Below are 14997 nucleotides of genomic sequence, written 5' to 3'. Positions count from 1 at the left end.
TAATGGAAAATCACCATTTGTTCATTAGATTCCCATAGACTAGGTAGCCATGAAATAACTTCAAATTTTAGTCCATTCATAGTATATCCTTCAGATCAGCTTACTTTGATGTCTTTATAATGCAATCATCTAATCTATTCTCAACCCATGCTTTCTTATTCATTCAGTATAACAATGTCATATGATTTATCTTTTGAAATACGGTCATGCTTTTCTCAAACTGTATATGATTCACAAATTGCATTCTTCAGCAAAGGAAAATGTGAGCTCATTTCCTGCAAAACAGAGTAACTGCATAAAAAGACACATATAAAGATGGTGCAAGTTTTACCTTTTTATGGAAAAGAATATGCCATTAAAGTCATTTTTATTATGAAACTTTAAATGGCAAAATTCTAAGATTCATCCATTTCACAATGACAAGTTAACAGTTAAACATGTAAGTAATGGAGCCACTATATTCCTCACAGCCTTGGCTAGAATTAATTCCAAGACTTTTAACAACAGTTGTATTATTCTACATAAATCAAAATTTTATAGATATTAGTTTTTGAATTCTCTTGGCTGAAAAATTCTATTACATTACGTAAGTTAGTGAGACATATTAAAATTGTTAGACATATTTAAAATATATCATTGTGTGATATCAATAAGTTAGGCAATCAGATACTTTTCAGAACTGGTGTAAGTAACTTTGTAGTCACATTAGTAATACTAAGCTATATTTAAATTGGCTAAATTCTATATTTAACTGTTCTAAAATGCAAAACAAAAATGCATGTCTTCATTGGGCCACATATCTGTTTAAAATTTTCTGTGTTTATTATAATTACTTCTCAAATGGATTCTGCAGAATGTGCTATAATATGCTAAAAATTGTATATTTGAATAAAACTAAAAATATTATGTACACACTCATCCATTGGTAATTTCCAAAATACACTAGCACATTAACATAAGGAAATATTCTGCTGCAGAAACATTGGTGTAACTTTCACAATCCTGTGTTCCCCAATTTCATTCTATTGAGAAACGCTTCTTTCCATGAATCGTTGATATCACTATGCACTGTTACACAAGATGAGAATGGAAAATACAAAGCTTCAAGAAATTAGCATCCAGTAAACTATTATTTATTAATAGCAGATTATTCCCTTAAAATGTACTGTTGAAGAAAAATTAATATTATACTTCCCTTTCACTGGAAAAAGAAGAGACGGTGCCACAATAGACTCTGCTAAGGACAAAGGAACAACAATCATTTTCTTTCCAAAAGTAGAGAGTAGTGCCAGAGATTCAGCTCAGGGGCATAGGCACCTGTCTTGCAAATGCATGGTTGTGAGTTCGATGTCTGGTACAGAAAAAAATATTAAATAATCAGAGAGTAATCAGTTTAGACGTTAGAAGCTATCTTCAATTCACAATTTTATTCTAATATAGTCTACTTATTCATAGGTTAGTAAACATGACACATATATAGTTATATATATATATATATATATGTATAGATATATATGTATATATATACATATATATATATATATTTGCTTAATATACGGCTACTAAATGTGTATTATTTATTCTTTCCCAATGCCACTGTGATTAGTCATTGTGATTTTTATAGATGGTTTTAAAATTAAGTAATATCTGACTTCTGAATTTGACTTCAGGATGGTGTCTGCTCTTTCTTTTCTTTTTTTCATTCTTTATTTTTTTGGTTTCATTTGCTTTTCCATATTAATTTTATGAACAGTTGGCTTTTTTGATAACCCTAAAATATCTTCTTAGGATTTTGAACAATATTGTCTTAAATCTGTACATTTATTTAGAAAGAGTAAATGTCTTAAAATATGAAATATTCTAATCCATAAATACAATAATTCTCTGCAGTAATGTAAAGAGTAGTATTCAAAATTTCAATGTAAGTTATATTTCATTATAAAAACATAGTACATTTTCCTGATAGTTCATTTGTTTTTTCCTATTTTTGAATATTACAAATAGTTTTACACTTTTATACATGTTTTGGTGAACATCATCACTCCCTTGATTATACCCTAAATAATTGTTTGTTAACATACATGTCTACACATGGCAAATATTTACATTTTTAAAAAAATTATTATAGTAAAAATACATTTTTATTAACCTCTCCTATATTTCTGTATTTTTAAGCACTTTTCCTTTTAATTTCTCATTAGTACATGTTTCAGTGGTAGACATCTTCATCACACCTTAACTCTTTTATTATCTCATTCCCCTCTTCTTTCTCACTCATCCTTTCATTTCTTAATCTTTTTCTCATTGGAGAAACAGCTATCTCCCTCTTTCCAATTGTTGTTGATTTTGCTCTTTATTTATATTTTGAAGTTTTCATATAATAGAAACCACTCAATATTTAAAGTTGCACACCTTGTTTATTTCAGTTAACATTATGGCCTCAAGATGCATTAATTTGTTTACAAAGGGTTCAAGTTTGTCCTTCCTTATGGCAGAGTATTACTCCACAGTGTGAAAATGTCACATTTTCTTCGTTCATTCATGTGAGATGGATACATAAGCCACATCCAAGATTCGGGTTTTATTAATCATGATGCTATAAACATGGACATGCATGTATCACTGTATCACACAATGTCCTTAACTCCTTGGAAACAATGTCTTGAAATGGAATGCTGGATCAAATGTAATTTCTAGTTTGTGTTTTCTGAGGAATTTCCATACTGTTTTTTGATGGTAGTTATACTGGTTTACATTCCTGTGAACAAACAGAATGATTCCTTCATATTCAAAGCCTTGCCAACATTAATTGTTGGATTCTGTAATCACAGCCATTCTTCGAGAAGAAATCTCAATGTTCTTTTAATTTAAATTTTTCTAATGGCTGAATAATGAACATTTCTATGTGTATTCCTTGGCCATGTGTACTTGTTTTGAGATATGTCTATTAATATTGTACTGAATTACTTGCCATTTTTGACTGTCACTTTTCTTTTGGGGAGTGTCTAAATTTTTCTAGATTTTTAATGTGTTCTGTCTATTAATTCTCTGAGAATTGGCTAGCAGAATATTTTCTCATGTTATGAAGTTTCCCTTCACTCTGTTGTTTGTTTCTCTTATTTTGGAAAAGAATTTTTCTTTGATATGATCTCACGAGTTGATTCTCAATATTCTTTCCTCTTCCTACTGGTGTTCTGTTCTGAAAGTGCTTAACTATGCCTTTCAAGAGTATTACCTGTTTTCCACCGGATTGTTACCTGTCTTCTAACAGATTGTTTTCTGTTTTAAATTTTAAATGTTCAATTCATTTTTATTTTTGTTTAGTACATAGTTAGAAATGTAGGTCTAGATTCAATCTTATTCATGCAGATAATCAATTTTCCCAGGACCAGTTATTGAATACGTTTGTTCCTCGTGTATGTTCCTTCCTCTATTGTATGTTTTAACAACCATTGTCAAAGATGACATACTACAACAGAGCTTATGATAGTTTCTTCTTCCTTTATTCATTTCCATTAATCCACATCGGTTTTTGTGCCTGTACTATGTTTTTCTTTTTATTTTTAATCACTATAACTTATAACGTAATTCCATATTTTAGGCTGTGCTTTCAACATAATTATCCCACTTCTGGAAGTCATCTTTTGGATCTTCACAAGGTATGTACACAAAGATTCTGAAAGTTGGTGCCAAATGCTATTGAATAGAAAAGTAGGCTCATAAAAATATTACAAGGGTATTATCTCTAATTTGCAAGATTTGGCACCATTCATCTTCTTACTCTTTTCCAAAATCAAAATGATTATGAAAGGTAAAGATTTGGAGTCAGTTCAGGACATAAAGGCAACTAAAATAGTACAACTCAGACTATTGAAAGAGAACTTCCAAACTGCTTCAGAAAGTGACAAGATTATAAGTGACAAGGTATAAGTGTACTCAAAGTATTTTAATGTGGAGATAAATGTATGTTTGTTTTATTTTTTTAAATGAAGCATTGCTGTAACATATCACAATTTGTATGTCCATTGCTCATATATAAATTTAATAAAAGTCTCTATGAATAACATATCTCTTACATAAAATATCATAAATCTCAATTTATGATACTCCAACATTTCAATGGCATTTCTGAACTTACTAGGTACGTTCTTCTTCTTAACTTATAAACTAAATTTACATTCTAATTGTTCGCAATTTACATTTTGAAGCTGAGGTAAGGGTCCTGAAAAGCATGTTTTGCTACCTTGTTTTCCTTAATTATGGCATTTTACTCCTCTGCTAATACGGTTGCTTTCATGCTCTCAATATTAAATACCAGAGCAATTTCTCTTCTTGAAAAGAAAATTTACACTTTGTAGTATCTGCAGAGTTAGATCTTATCACAATCTTATCTTTCTAAAATATAAGTAAATGTAACTTTAAGTATTATGTATCCTTTTATTGAAGTTATGCAACAACACATTTCATTTTTTTTCAAATTTGTAAGTGTTCCAGCAATAAAGTTTGGAATTAGTCAATGAGGAATTGTAAAATTCCCTAGCTAAAAGTATAAAATCAAAACAAAACTAGTTTTCAATCTTAGGGCAAAATATTGTCATATGGCTCTAACATTTTCAGTTCCATTCTTAAATCTAGAATGAAAATGTATTTGGAATGAAATCTTAATATTACAAATATATGTGGAAATGATCATCTCAAATGTATGTACTCTGTAAATTCATGATAACTATTTATAGCAAACTAAAGGAAGGGTAAATACTCATGAGATTATTCCCTTAACAAAACATTTTAGCAGAGATAACTCTCAATTCTATCAGTATCTATTAAATAGGTGGCAGCAGATTATATTAATATAATCACAGAAAAGATAATCAAAGGGGCAAGAAAAAGAATGAGGTGAAAATTAAATTATAAGCATTAATGTGAATGCACTACTATTAATGAGCTTATTAACAAAGACACAAGTACAGTCTTTTGGGGAAATCTTGCCATATTGGTCTTTAAGAGGGTAATAAGAGATCCATGTGAATGTGTTCAACAGGTATTAAATCATATAAATTAATTTTAAAATGTACTGTAATTATTATGTAAGTGTATATTAGATAATCATCTTTGAACATGTAATTTATACACTCCTTAAATATTTAAAATCGTATTTCATGCTTTAATTTTTTTTCTAATTATTGTCTGTAGTACAAAAAATACATAACCAAAGCTCCCAGAACATTGCTGTGACATTTCTATCTTCACAACTATTTAATACAGATTATGAACTAAGAACATCACAAAGAACAGAAAAAAAGGGAAGAATTGTTTGATGGAGAAAATAGAGAAAACATAGAATACATGAAGCAGGTTCAAAAGATTACCAGGAAACTAAAAACTCTATCGAATGCTAGCATAACAGCTTGAAAAAAACTAAGGATAGATTATCTGAATTGGAGGGCAGATTTGTAATATGGGAGCATGAATGAAAAAATTCTTAAAAATAACAAGAAAACAAACAGTAATAATACAAAAGCTAGAAGATGATAAGAGGATCTATAACTTAAGAATTAAGGACATAAAAGAAGAAATAGGGACACAAACAAATGGACTACAAAAGCTATGCACAAAAATAATCCAAGATAATTTCCCTAATTTAGCAAAAGGTAAAGATACTCAGATGTATGAGGCATACAGGACCCAGCCACCTACAACCCAAACAGAGCTACACCCAGGAATATAATAATCAAAATTCTAGAAACCCAATATAAGAACAGAATACTAAAAGCCGTCATAGACAAGAATCAGATCACTTACAAGGGAACACCCATCAGAATTACAGCAGACTTCTCGGCACAAACCATCAAATCACGAAAAGCGTGGACAGAAATAATTCAAGCTTTGAAAGATAACAACCTCCAGCCCAGATTGATATATCGTGCACAACTGTCCCTTAGAAATTGATGGAAAAACAAGGTGTTTCCTGGATAAAGAGGAACTAGGGGAATTTGTAACCACCAATTCAACTCAAAGAAAAATACCAAGACTTCAGGAACAGTGGCAGAGAGGCCACAATGAATGGAGCAGAAAGCAAAATGAAGAAGACAAACTGACAACAAACAACAGAAAAAGAGCTCAACAGAAACGAGGCAAAGAAGGTTGGATGCTAGAAATAGCTATTTTGGAGAAAACAAGACATCATAACAGTTAGTGCTGATTTAATATCATCTTGCTTTGAAGTCCCATCAAGCTTTTATCCTTCTGTCTCCATTGGTCTTAACAGGTTTTATCTTATTGTATTTTATTATATGTGATAATATAAGCAAAACCTTTATAGACAAGGAGACTATACAGAAAACATTGTTCATTTTCTGATAGTTGGTTCTAAATACCCTGTAATACTGTCATTCTCTTGAATAGTTTTACATTGTCTTGATATGTTTGGTGCTACAGTATACAAAGTTATACTCAAAGATTTCAAGTAAAGAGACACTATGGTAACTACTTTTATGTCAGGATATCTTGTGGTGAAACATTATTTTGTTTGAATGGTTATGCTTTGACCTGTGCTGTTTTGTGGTTATGCCTTCTTTTATCTTTCTTTTTTTTTTAAATTATTTACTTTTAATTTTTATCTTTTTAATTAAGGGAAAAATAAAAAAATAGCAGGATACATTATAGTAACCCACTTTGATTTCCTATTAACTTGGTTTGAAACCCTATATAGCCCTCACCATCTTGCTTTGACTGATTTTCCTCTATTCTTCTTTGCTTGATAGTAACAAGTTTGAAAGTATAGGCAACATCTGTGAAGACAATAAGATTCATTATGACGCCCATTCCATCTGACTATTATCTTCTTTTAAAGTCCTGTAATGTCTCCAGTGTTTTGGTTTTATTGGTTTCATTCTTTACTTTTTTGTTCAATTTTATTATAACTAATGGTATAGGCAATCTTTTTAAGATAGCAAGAGGCAGTATGGTAACCATTGTTGATCACCTTGTATTTTGTTTTTACATTATCTATTATGTTCATCCTTTAGATTTGACTGACTCTGTTCTGTTATGTCACGTTTGGTTTTACTCTCTTCAAAAAAAGTAATAAATACTGTGGGAGTAATAAAACCCAAAATATGTAATAGTCATTATACAAAAGAAAGGAAAAAAAAGTGCTCTAAAGCATATAACTGCATATATATTTAAGTGTATAAGATAGATAAGCATATTACTGAGTTTTTGTATCACTGAACAAAACTGGTTGCAGTCTCACTGTTTGAAATTACACTTTATATGCTTTAATTTTGTAACTTGAACAACTATTTCTAAGATAACAATATGTAATCTATTAACTAGTGATTTCCTATTATTTATTTTTCTGAAATTCTGTGTAACTTGTACCCTTTTTCTGTTCTTTTTTTTCTTTTTCTTCTTAAATAAAAAAAGAAAAAAATAATGTCACAAAGACTGAGTTAAACTTTTCTCAAAATATTCTGATAATTTCTTTATTTTGATTTATAATAATGTTCTATTTTTCAAGTTTCTGTTTTCAAAGTAATTTTTTTCCTTATAAAGACTTTTATGTGTACTGGCATGTTCATTTAATTCAACAGAGAATTAAATCAATTTGTGCTTAACTAAGGTAATTATTTCATTTACTTTATAATTATTATTTCTGAGTATGAAATATTCATCATCCAAGAACACGTTAAAGCCCATGAAATTTAATTATCATTCGAGCTCCAAAAAAAACTAGTTAGTGGACTGGGAGTATTTTCTATTTGAGGTATGTGTGTATTTAACTTTGAATTTCATAGCAAATACTATCTTACTGCACACAGTTAATGCTTTCTTTTGTTCTCCTAATGATAAAAAAAATTAATTAGCTTAAAGGAAATGACAGTTTTAAACTATAAATAATAAAGTAAATACAGGGCACAAAATGAACTGTAAAATTTTTTAAATTCTTACTTTGCCAGTGTATTATACTAATCTCTACAGCAGAAAGTAGTCCTGATATAAGAAAGTAAAATTATATGTTGGATACAGTAAAGTAGCAACAACAAAAGCAAACTTTTTTATCCTTTGTACAGTATATACTAGAATTATACAATCCCCCAAAATATACTTTTGGAAAAGCTAATACTCCTTTGATTTTTGTCATAAGTATAAATTTTACTACACTGGCTTCATTCTCTCTACGATTTCCACTGGCTTTGAGTATTCTTTTGTTTTTCCATTTGACTGCTGTAAGAAAAGATACTTCTGTATTGCTTTCAACATCTTGTTTTGACTGATTTTCCTCTATTCTTTTTTGCTTGATAGTACCAAGTTCGAAAGTATAGGCAATAACTGTGAAGACAATAAGATTCATTATGATGCCCATTCTGATTGACGATTATCTTCTTTTGAAGTCCTGTAATGTCTCCATTGTTTTGGTTTTATTGATTTTGCTCTTTACTTTTTTGTTCAATTTTATTATAACTGATGATATAGGCAATTGTTTTTAAGATAGCAAGAGGCATTATGGCAATCGTTGTTCACTTTGTATTATGTTTTTACATTATGTATTATGTCCAACTTTTTGACTTGACTGACTCTGTTCTGTTATGACATATTTGGTTTTAGTCTCTTCAAAAAAAGTAATAAGAACTGTGGGAGTAATCAAACCCAAAATGTGTAATTGTCATTGTAAAAAAGAGAGGAAAAGAAAGTGCTGTAAAAGACATAACTGCATGTTTATTTAAATGTATAAGATAGATAACCATATTACTGACTTTTGTTGGATCATTGAACAGAACTGTTTGCAGTCTCATGGTTTGAATGTCCACTTTATACGCTTTAATTTTGTAACTTGAACAGCTATTTCTAAGATGACAATATGTGATCTATTAACTAGTGATTTCCTACTGTTTATTTTTTTCTGAAATTCTGTGTAACTTGTACCCTTTTTCTGTTTTTTTTTCCTCTTTAAATAAAATTTAAAAAAAAATAGAAAACGTACTTCTTTCTGACTTTTAGAAGTCATTAAGTCAGATGTGAGAAGCTTTTATCTTTCATTACCACACCATTTGTATATGCTTTCTATACATTTTCTTTATGGTCTTTTTATGAAAAATGACTCAGAACACAAAAAAACCATAATTGCTTTTTTCTAAAATTGAGCCTTTGGTGATATCCTTCATCTTTCTATCATCACGCTATTTTTTTATTTTACATTGTTTTTATTTTTCATTTCCTCCCCTTTTCCTACATTCCCATGAAAAATGTTATTGTTGCCTCAGTTTCTACTAAGCCCCCTTTCTCTTTCTATATTTGTACTTGCTTGTAATACATATTTACATTGATTATGGGAAGTTAGTACATTTGCATAGCATTTCTTAACTCTCTATTAGACTTAATGAAATTCCAAATCACTCAATTAGGTAAAATGTTTCCTCTCATCTTTTCATTTTTTTGAACTTTGTATTCAAGCTTGTGGTTATTTTTAATATCACTATAAAATTATCACCCATGGAATGCTAATATATTTTGCTTTCCATGTAGCTTGGATTATGAAGAGCAATTTTGCATGAAGAAATAGTAACACTAAATAATGACTTTACCCTATTTCTTCTGCAGTTGGTTCATATGTATTAAAATTACAACTTATTACTTATTTTTACCACAAATAAAACATTATATATGCAATATAAGACTAGCCTGAATCAATTAAATTAGAACGCATTATACCAGAGTAAAATATTTTCCTCTTCTTTTTTCTGCAGAGGAAGGGAAAATCAGACTGGTTATACAATGAGTTGGCCCCCTAACATAGCTGTTTAGAAGACACACACTTGATTCACCCTGGACTATTAAATTTTACAGAGATGGATTAAACAATACATTTAATAGCCGTGAGTTTCAGACTGAAACAATATTTTAGGCCAACAGTCTGAATGTATGATTTTGCGTCTTACATGAAAAAACTAAAGGCAGATGAGTTTTCTAAGGAGGAAGACACGCAGAGATGCAAGTAGAACAAAATTAGAGGTAGAAAAGAGAACAAGCAACCAAATAGACTCTCTCCATCACTATATTTCCTAGTTTTTATGAGACATCTTTAATTTTTTTTTCTATTATTTAGGGAGAATTTTTCTTAGTTAATATAAATTTCCTCAGCAAGAAAAGTGTTCTGAAAAACAAAATTTGCTGATTGACATAATCCCAGCATTCTGCTTAAAACTGAAAATGATTGCTAAGTGTTGTTAAGTAATACTATTTTTTGAAAAGCATTTGATAAAGAGGAAACATTTCAGAATTAGTTCTCTTGTAATATTCCTGAAAGGTGTCTGCCAATCATGTTAGATTCGGTGATATGTTTCATTCATTTTTTGTGATTCTGAATTTGTATTTTCCTTAAGTTTTTCTAGATGACAGTCATGTCTTTAAAAATGAAAATATATAAGGACATTATTGCTTTGTCAATCTTGGTGATACATATATTAACAATGAAAACTATTGTAATACAGGAATAGAAAAGTACACAGGTCAAAAGATATTATGTAATATAAAAAAAGAAGGCTGGATTCGGTGGCACACTCCTGTAATCCCAGTACTCAGAAGGCTGGGGCAGGAGCATTGTTGTAAGTTTGAGATAGGCTTGGACTACAAAGTGAGCCTAAGGTCAGCCTAGACCATACAATGAGACTCTGTCTCAAAAAGATAAAAACAAAAACAATTCAAACAAGTTATATATATATATATATATATATATATATATATATATATATCCGTAGACATAAATATAAAATTTTATATTTCTAAAAAGAAAACTTGCATAATTTTGTCATTAAATGCAAGCTAATCTTTTACTTTCAAAATTTCCTTATGTTAATTATTAATAATCTGGTGAAATCTACAAGAAAATTTCTACATTGATGTGGTATTGTTACTCTACATAAAAATATTAAGAAATACTATTTTCACAGATAACACACTAAAGAAAATGTTACTACAAGTTGTAGAACTAGAGAAATAAACTAGCCTTGTTCTCATAGTTCGATATAAGATAAAAACTTTTTTTCTCTTTCTGCAGAGTTGAATTTTGATTTTATCATAAAGTGAACCTTAGTTTATCACTTTTTTGTCATTATGTTTCAGTCTAAGAAATGTAACAATGAGTGATAAAGACACAGAAGAGAAAATAGTGGAGTTTGGTATTGATTTTTTTGTGGTATTTTGCCTCCATGTAAATATTAATTTTCCATTCCATCAGGGCCACCTTTTACAGAGGCTTTCTTTAAGGAAAATTTATTCCCTTCCCGATGTACATCTCGTCCGTTTGTATGCCGTGACTTAGACCACAGGCTTGAGTGTGCACTTGTGACTGGGGAGGTGATGTTTGGTTCTCCTTATTTTCTTTCTCTCTGAAATTTCCATATTTAAGCTGCTTGCTCTGCTTTATTCCTCCATGCAGATAATGGGGGACAGAGCTGAAACTGAGCCAGGGTGACCACTCAGTATAGAAAGAGATTATATTTTTACTGATGCACCAATGAGATTATGAATTTAAACTCCAGCTTTATCATAGAGTAAGTACATCGACAAATCTCCCAGTCTAAATAATTAGCTTTATGTTTTAAGTGTTTGATTTAGCAGTCAGTATCTCATCCAATTCAGAACATGTGCTGGAATCCTCCTGGCAAAAGTTTTTGTGCTACAATTAGGAGACAGGAAAGATAAAGGAAATAGCCTCTATCCTTCTGGAGCACTGGGCATAATTCCTGGAACTGCTCTGACCATCTCACATTAATCTGCGGGGGAGAGGAAAGAAACACACAGAAAAAATCAGAGTGAGAGCTCTCATTTGCAAGGCTGGAAATCTATCTTATCTCTAGATAAATTTGAAGTGAAATAATAAATCCTCTTATTTTTAAAGCCAAATTGATTTGAGTTTGACATTTCTTTCTTAGAGTGCCTTAAGAGGATTATATGTATTCTAAATAGAAAGAAGTTTTCATGTATGTACAATAGAATATGTCATTAAAATGTGAGTTTTATGGCTATAATTAATTATAATTTTAAAATAAAAAATCGCAAAATACCATTTAACATCGCTTTTTGCGGTTTAGATTCTCTTTGCTTTTTTATACTTGGTGTCATAAACTTTGGTTATGGGAGAAGCTTAGCAACATCGTGATACAATTTTTTTTAAAATAATGTGAGAGGTGATTACTTCTTTCTTTCTATTGATGTGAAGACTACAGAGATATTTACTTTTCATAATAATAACAGCAAGGCCATTCACTGATGAAGCTCTGTGAAGATTTGCAATTCTTCAACAGGGCATAAGCGGTTTGTAACCCGTGGTACACTTAAAACTTTGAGAACTGACAGTATCCCACCTGGCAGAGACAGGGATACCTCAGAAATTTTTCTGGTGACAAAATATCTCTGCGCGTGTGTGTGTGTGTGTGTGTGTGTGTGTGTGTGTGTGTGTGTGTGTTTGTGTGTGTGTAGAGTGTGTCACATAGCTGTTGACAAATTTCATTAATGTTTTGTATCCAAATACACACACATTCCGTGTAGAGGAGAGAAATGTGAGCGATGTGAGTATTCTTGAAGTCTCTAGTGAAACAGGAAACAGTGAAAGCGAACAAGCCCCAGTTTATTTGGAAATAATTTGCAAGGAAAATACTCCTGGCAGTTAGCACAGGACATCATCAGCCCTGGGAAGTGCCAGCGGCGAGGAAGGAGCCTTTCGCTGTTGAGGCCGCACAGATGATTTCTGTCACTGTCCACACCGCGATGTTGCTATGTCAACAACTTCACAGGCCTGTGAAGCCCGCGTGCTGCCTCAGAGGCGCCCACTCAGAAGTCTCATGTGTGGCTTAATGACCCATTACTGTCACTCTGAAATTCCTGTGCTTTCTGAATATGGTTTTCTGAACTGCATTTTTATTTTGTAGTGAATGCTGAAAATTGTGTAGCTAGTCCTGCTTGACCTTGGTACATTTAAGTTTTAAAGAATAATAATTAGGCATAGGGTCAAACCTTGCGATGAGAGGATATCAATGCATTTAACATTGCCCATTAGCTAAAAGGACAGTCAACTAGTAAGCATAGTCAGTAAGATGTACTATAATCTGTAATATGAACTGTTTGGGTTTTGGTTACCATTCTGATCAAGGTAAGTCATATATTTGTATCAGATACATTGATTTGTTTTTCTTGTTGCATATACTTTATGGTAATAAGGACAGTTTTGTTACAGATATCACTTTTTAAGCAAGGACTGTAGAGCCTCCCACTTTAAAAAAAAAAAAAAAGCAAAGATACGTACAGCATAAAAAATTATCAATGACATATTTACTAAAGGACTTCTATATTAATATCCCAGGGCTTCTTTGACAAAATAAAACAAACTAAGTTTCTTAAGCAACAGGAATTCCTTTCTGTTGTATAAACTAGAAGTGTAAGATCAAGGTGTCAGCTTGCTTGGTTTCTCCGGAGGCCTCTGCTGGATGTGCAGCCTGTGGCAGCCTGTGCGGTCCTCACCTGGTCTGTCCTCCTGAAAGGAAGCCGCTGGGGTCCTGCTCTCTCTGTTGAAATTTTCTCTTTGCATAGGGAGATGTCAGAAAGGATTTTGGTTCAGCTTGAGCAGTACAGGCCCTGAAGCTGAATGAATGTGAGGACCCTCAGTGAGTGTGACATCCCATGGAGCAGTATTTACAGGAGAGGAACAAAATTCCCATTGTGGAAGTTTATAAATGACAGATTTTTTTTGTGATTAAAAATGCACTGCACTCAAAGGAAAATGAAACTGATTATAAAATATAACTTAGAGCTATAATCTGTTCAGAATTTACTTTGTAACAGATTACTTGCTGAAGTTATAAGAACACGTCTATATAGGCAGAAAATCCTAAATTGCAAATGAAACAATTTCACCAAGTTGCTTCAAATTCCACAGGTTAGCATCTGTGGTGAAGAAACCTATAATATATTAAAATGGAAAAAAAAATCAAGGTATGGCAGCATTAATAAGCATTATTAAGCCTATAACACTGCAAAATATTCATTCATTCATTTATTTATTTATTTAGAGGCAGAGTTTCACTTCGTAGTTCAGACTGGTCTTGAACTTACTATGTAACTCAGGTTAGCGCCATATTCATGGCCATCCTCCTGGCTCAGCCTCTCAAGTGCTGAGATTATAGGCACCTCATCTGGCTGTACAATACTTATTAAAATAATTTATTTTATCAGTACCGGGGATCGAACTCAGGATTGCCTGCTTGCAAGGAGGGTGCTTATCCCGCTGAGCTAAATTCCCAGCTCTAAAATAAATTTTTAAGTAACTAAATGACACAAAAAAATTAAAAAAACAGCCTTCATTAAAATCAGATAATGCTGTATTAAACACAAAAACCACAGTGAAGGAACTAAAATGATGGATCACAAACCTGGAAAAAATAACAACTAATTATACATTTTTGAAAATAACAATATTTGTGCAATATAAAAAAATTAAAACGATGATAAGAATGCAAATCCCTTGATTTTTAAAGAAGATGAAGAACCTGGGTAGACAGCTCCTCAAAGAAGATATGCAAATTAGTAACAATCATGGTGGGAGACATTTAATGTCAGTAAAGTCAAGAACAGCTAAGTCAAAGCCACAGCGAGATACACCTCCTCCCGTCTAGTAGATCTGTCTTGAAAATTTCTTCAAAATTCTTCATTGGATAATTTAAACATTTCTGTTGAATATTCTCACCATATTTAGTCAGAGTATAAGATACAGGATGAGCACATCATATGGATTTTATGTGTCAAGGATATGCCATATAAAGATATATGCTAAACGTCAAACCAATATTCATGTTTTCAAACTAATTGCCCATTACTCTTAATTACAACCAGATGAGTGGATGTATATATCCACCTCCTAGTGGAAAGCATATGGAGAAGTTGAAGTTCTCAGAAGTTAGTTGGAGTCACGTATTCAATATAGATATTTAAATTCTTCAA

Source organism: Cavia porcellus, unplaced genomic scaffold (assembly GCF_034190915.1).
Source record: "Cavia porcellus strain 051 isolate PalLab524CR breed Dunkin Hartley unplaced genomic scaffold, mCavPor4.1 scaffold_14, whole genome shotgun sequence".
Lineage (NCBI taxonomy): Eukaryota > Metazoa > Chordata > Mammalia > Rodentia > Caviidae > Cavia > Cavia porcellus.
This window is presented reverse-complemented; position numbering follows the sequence as displayed.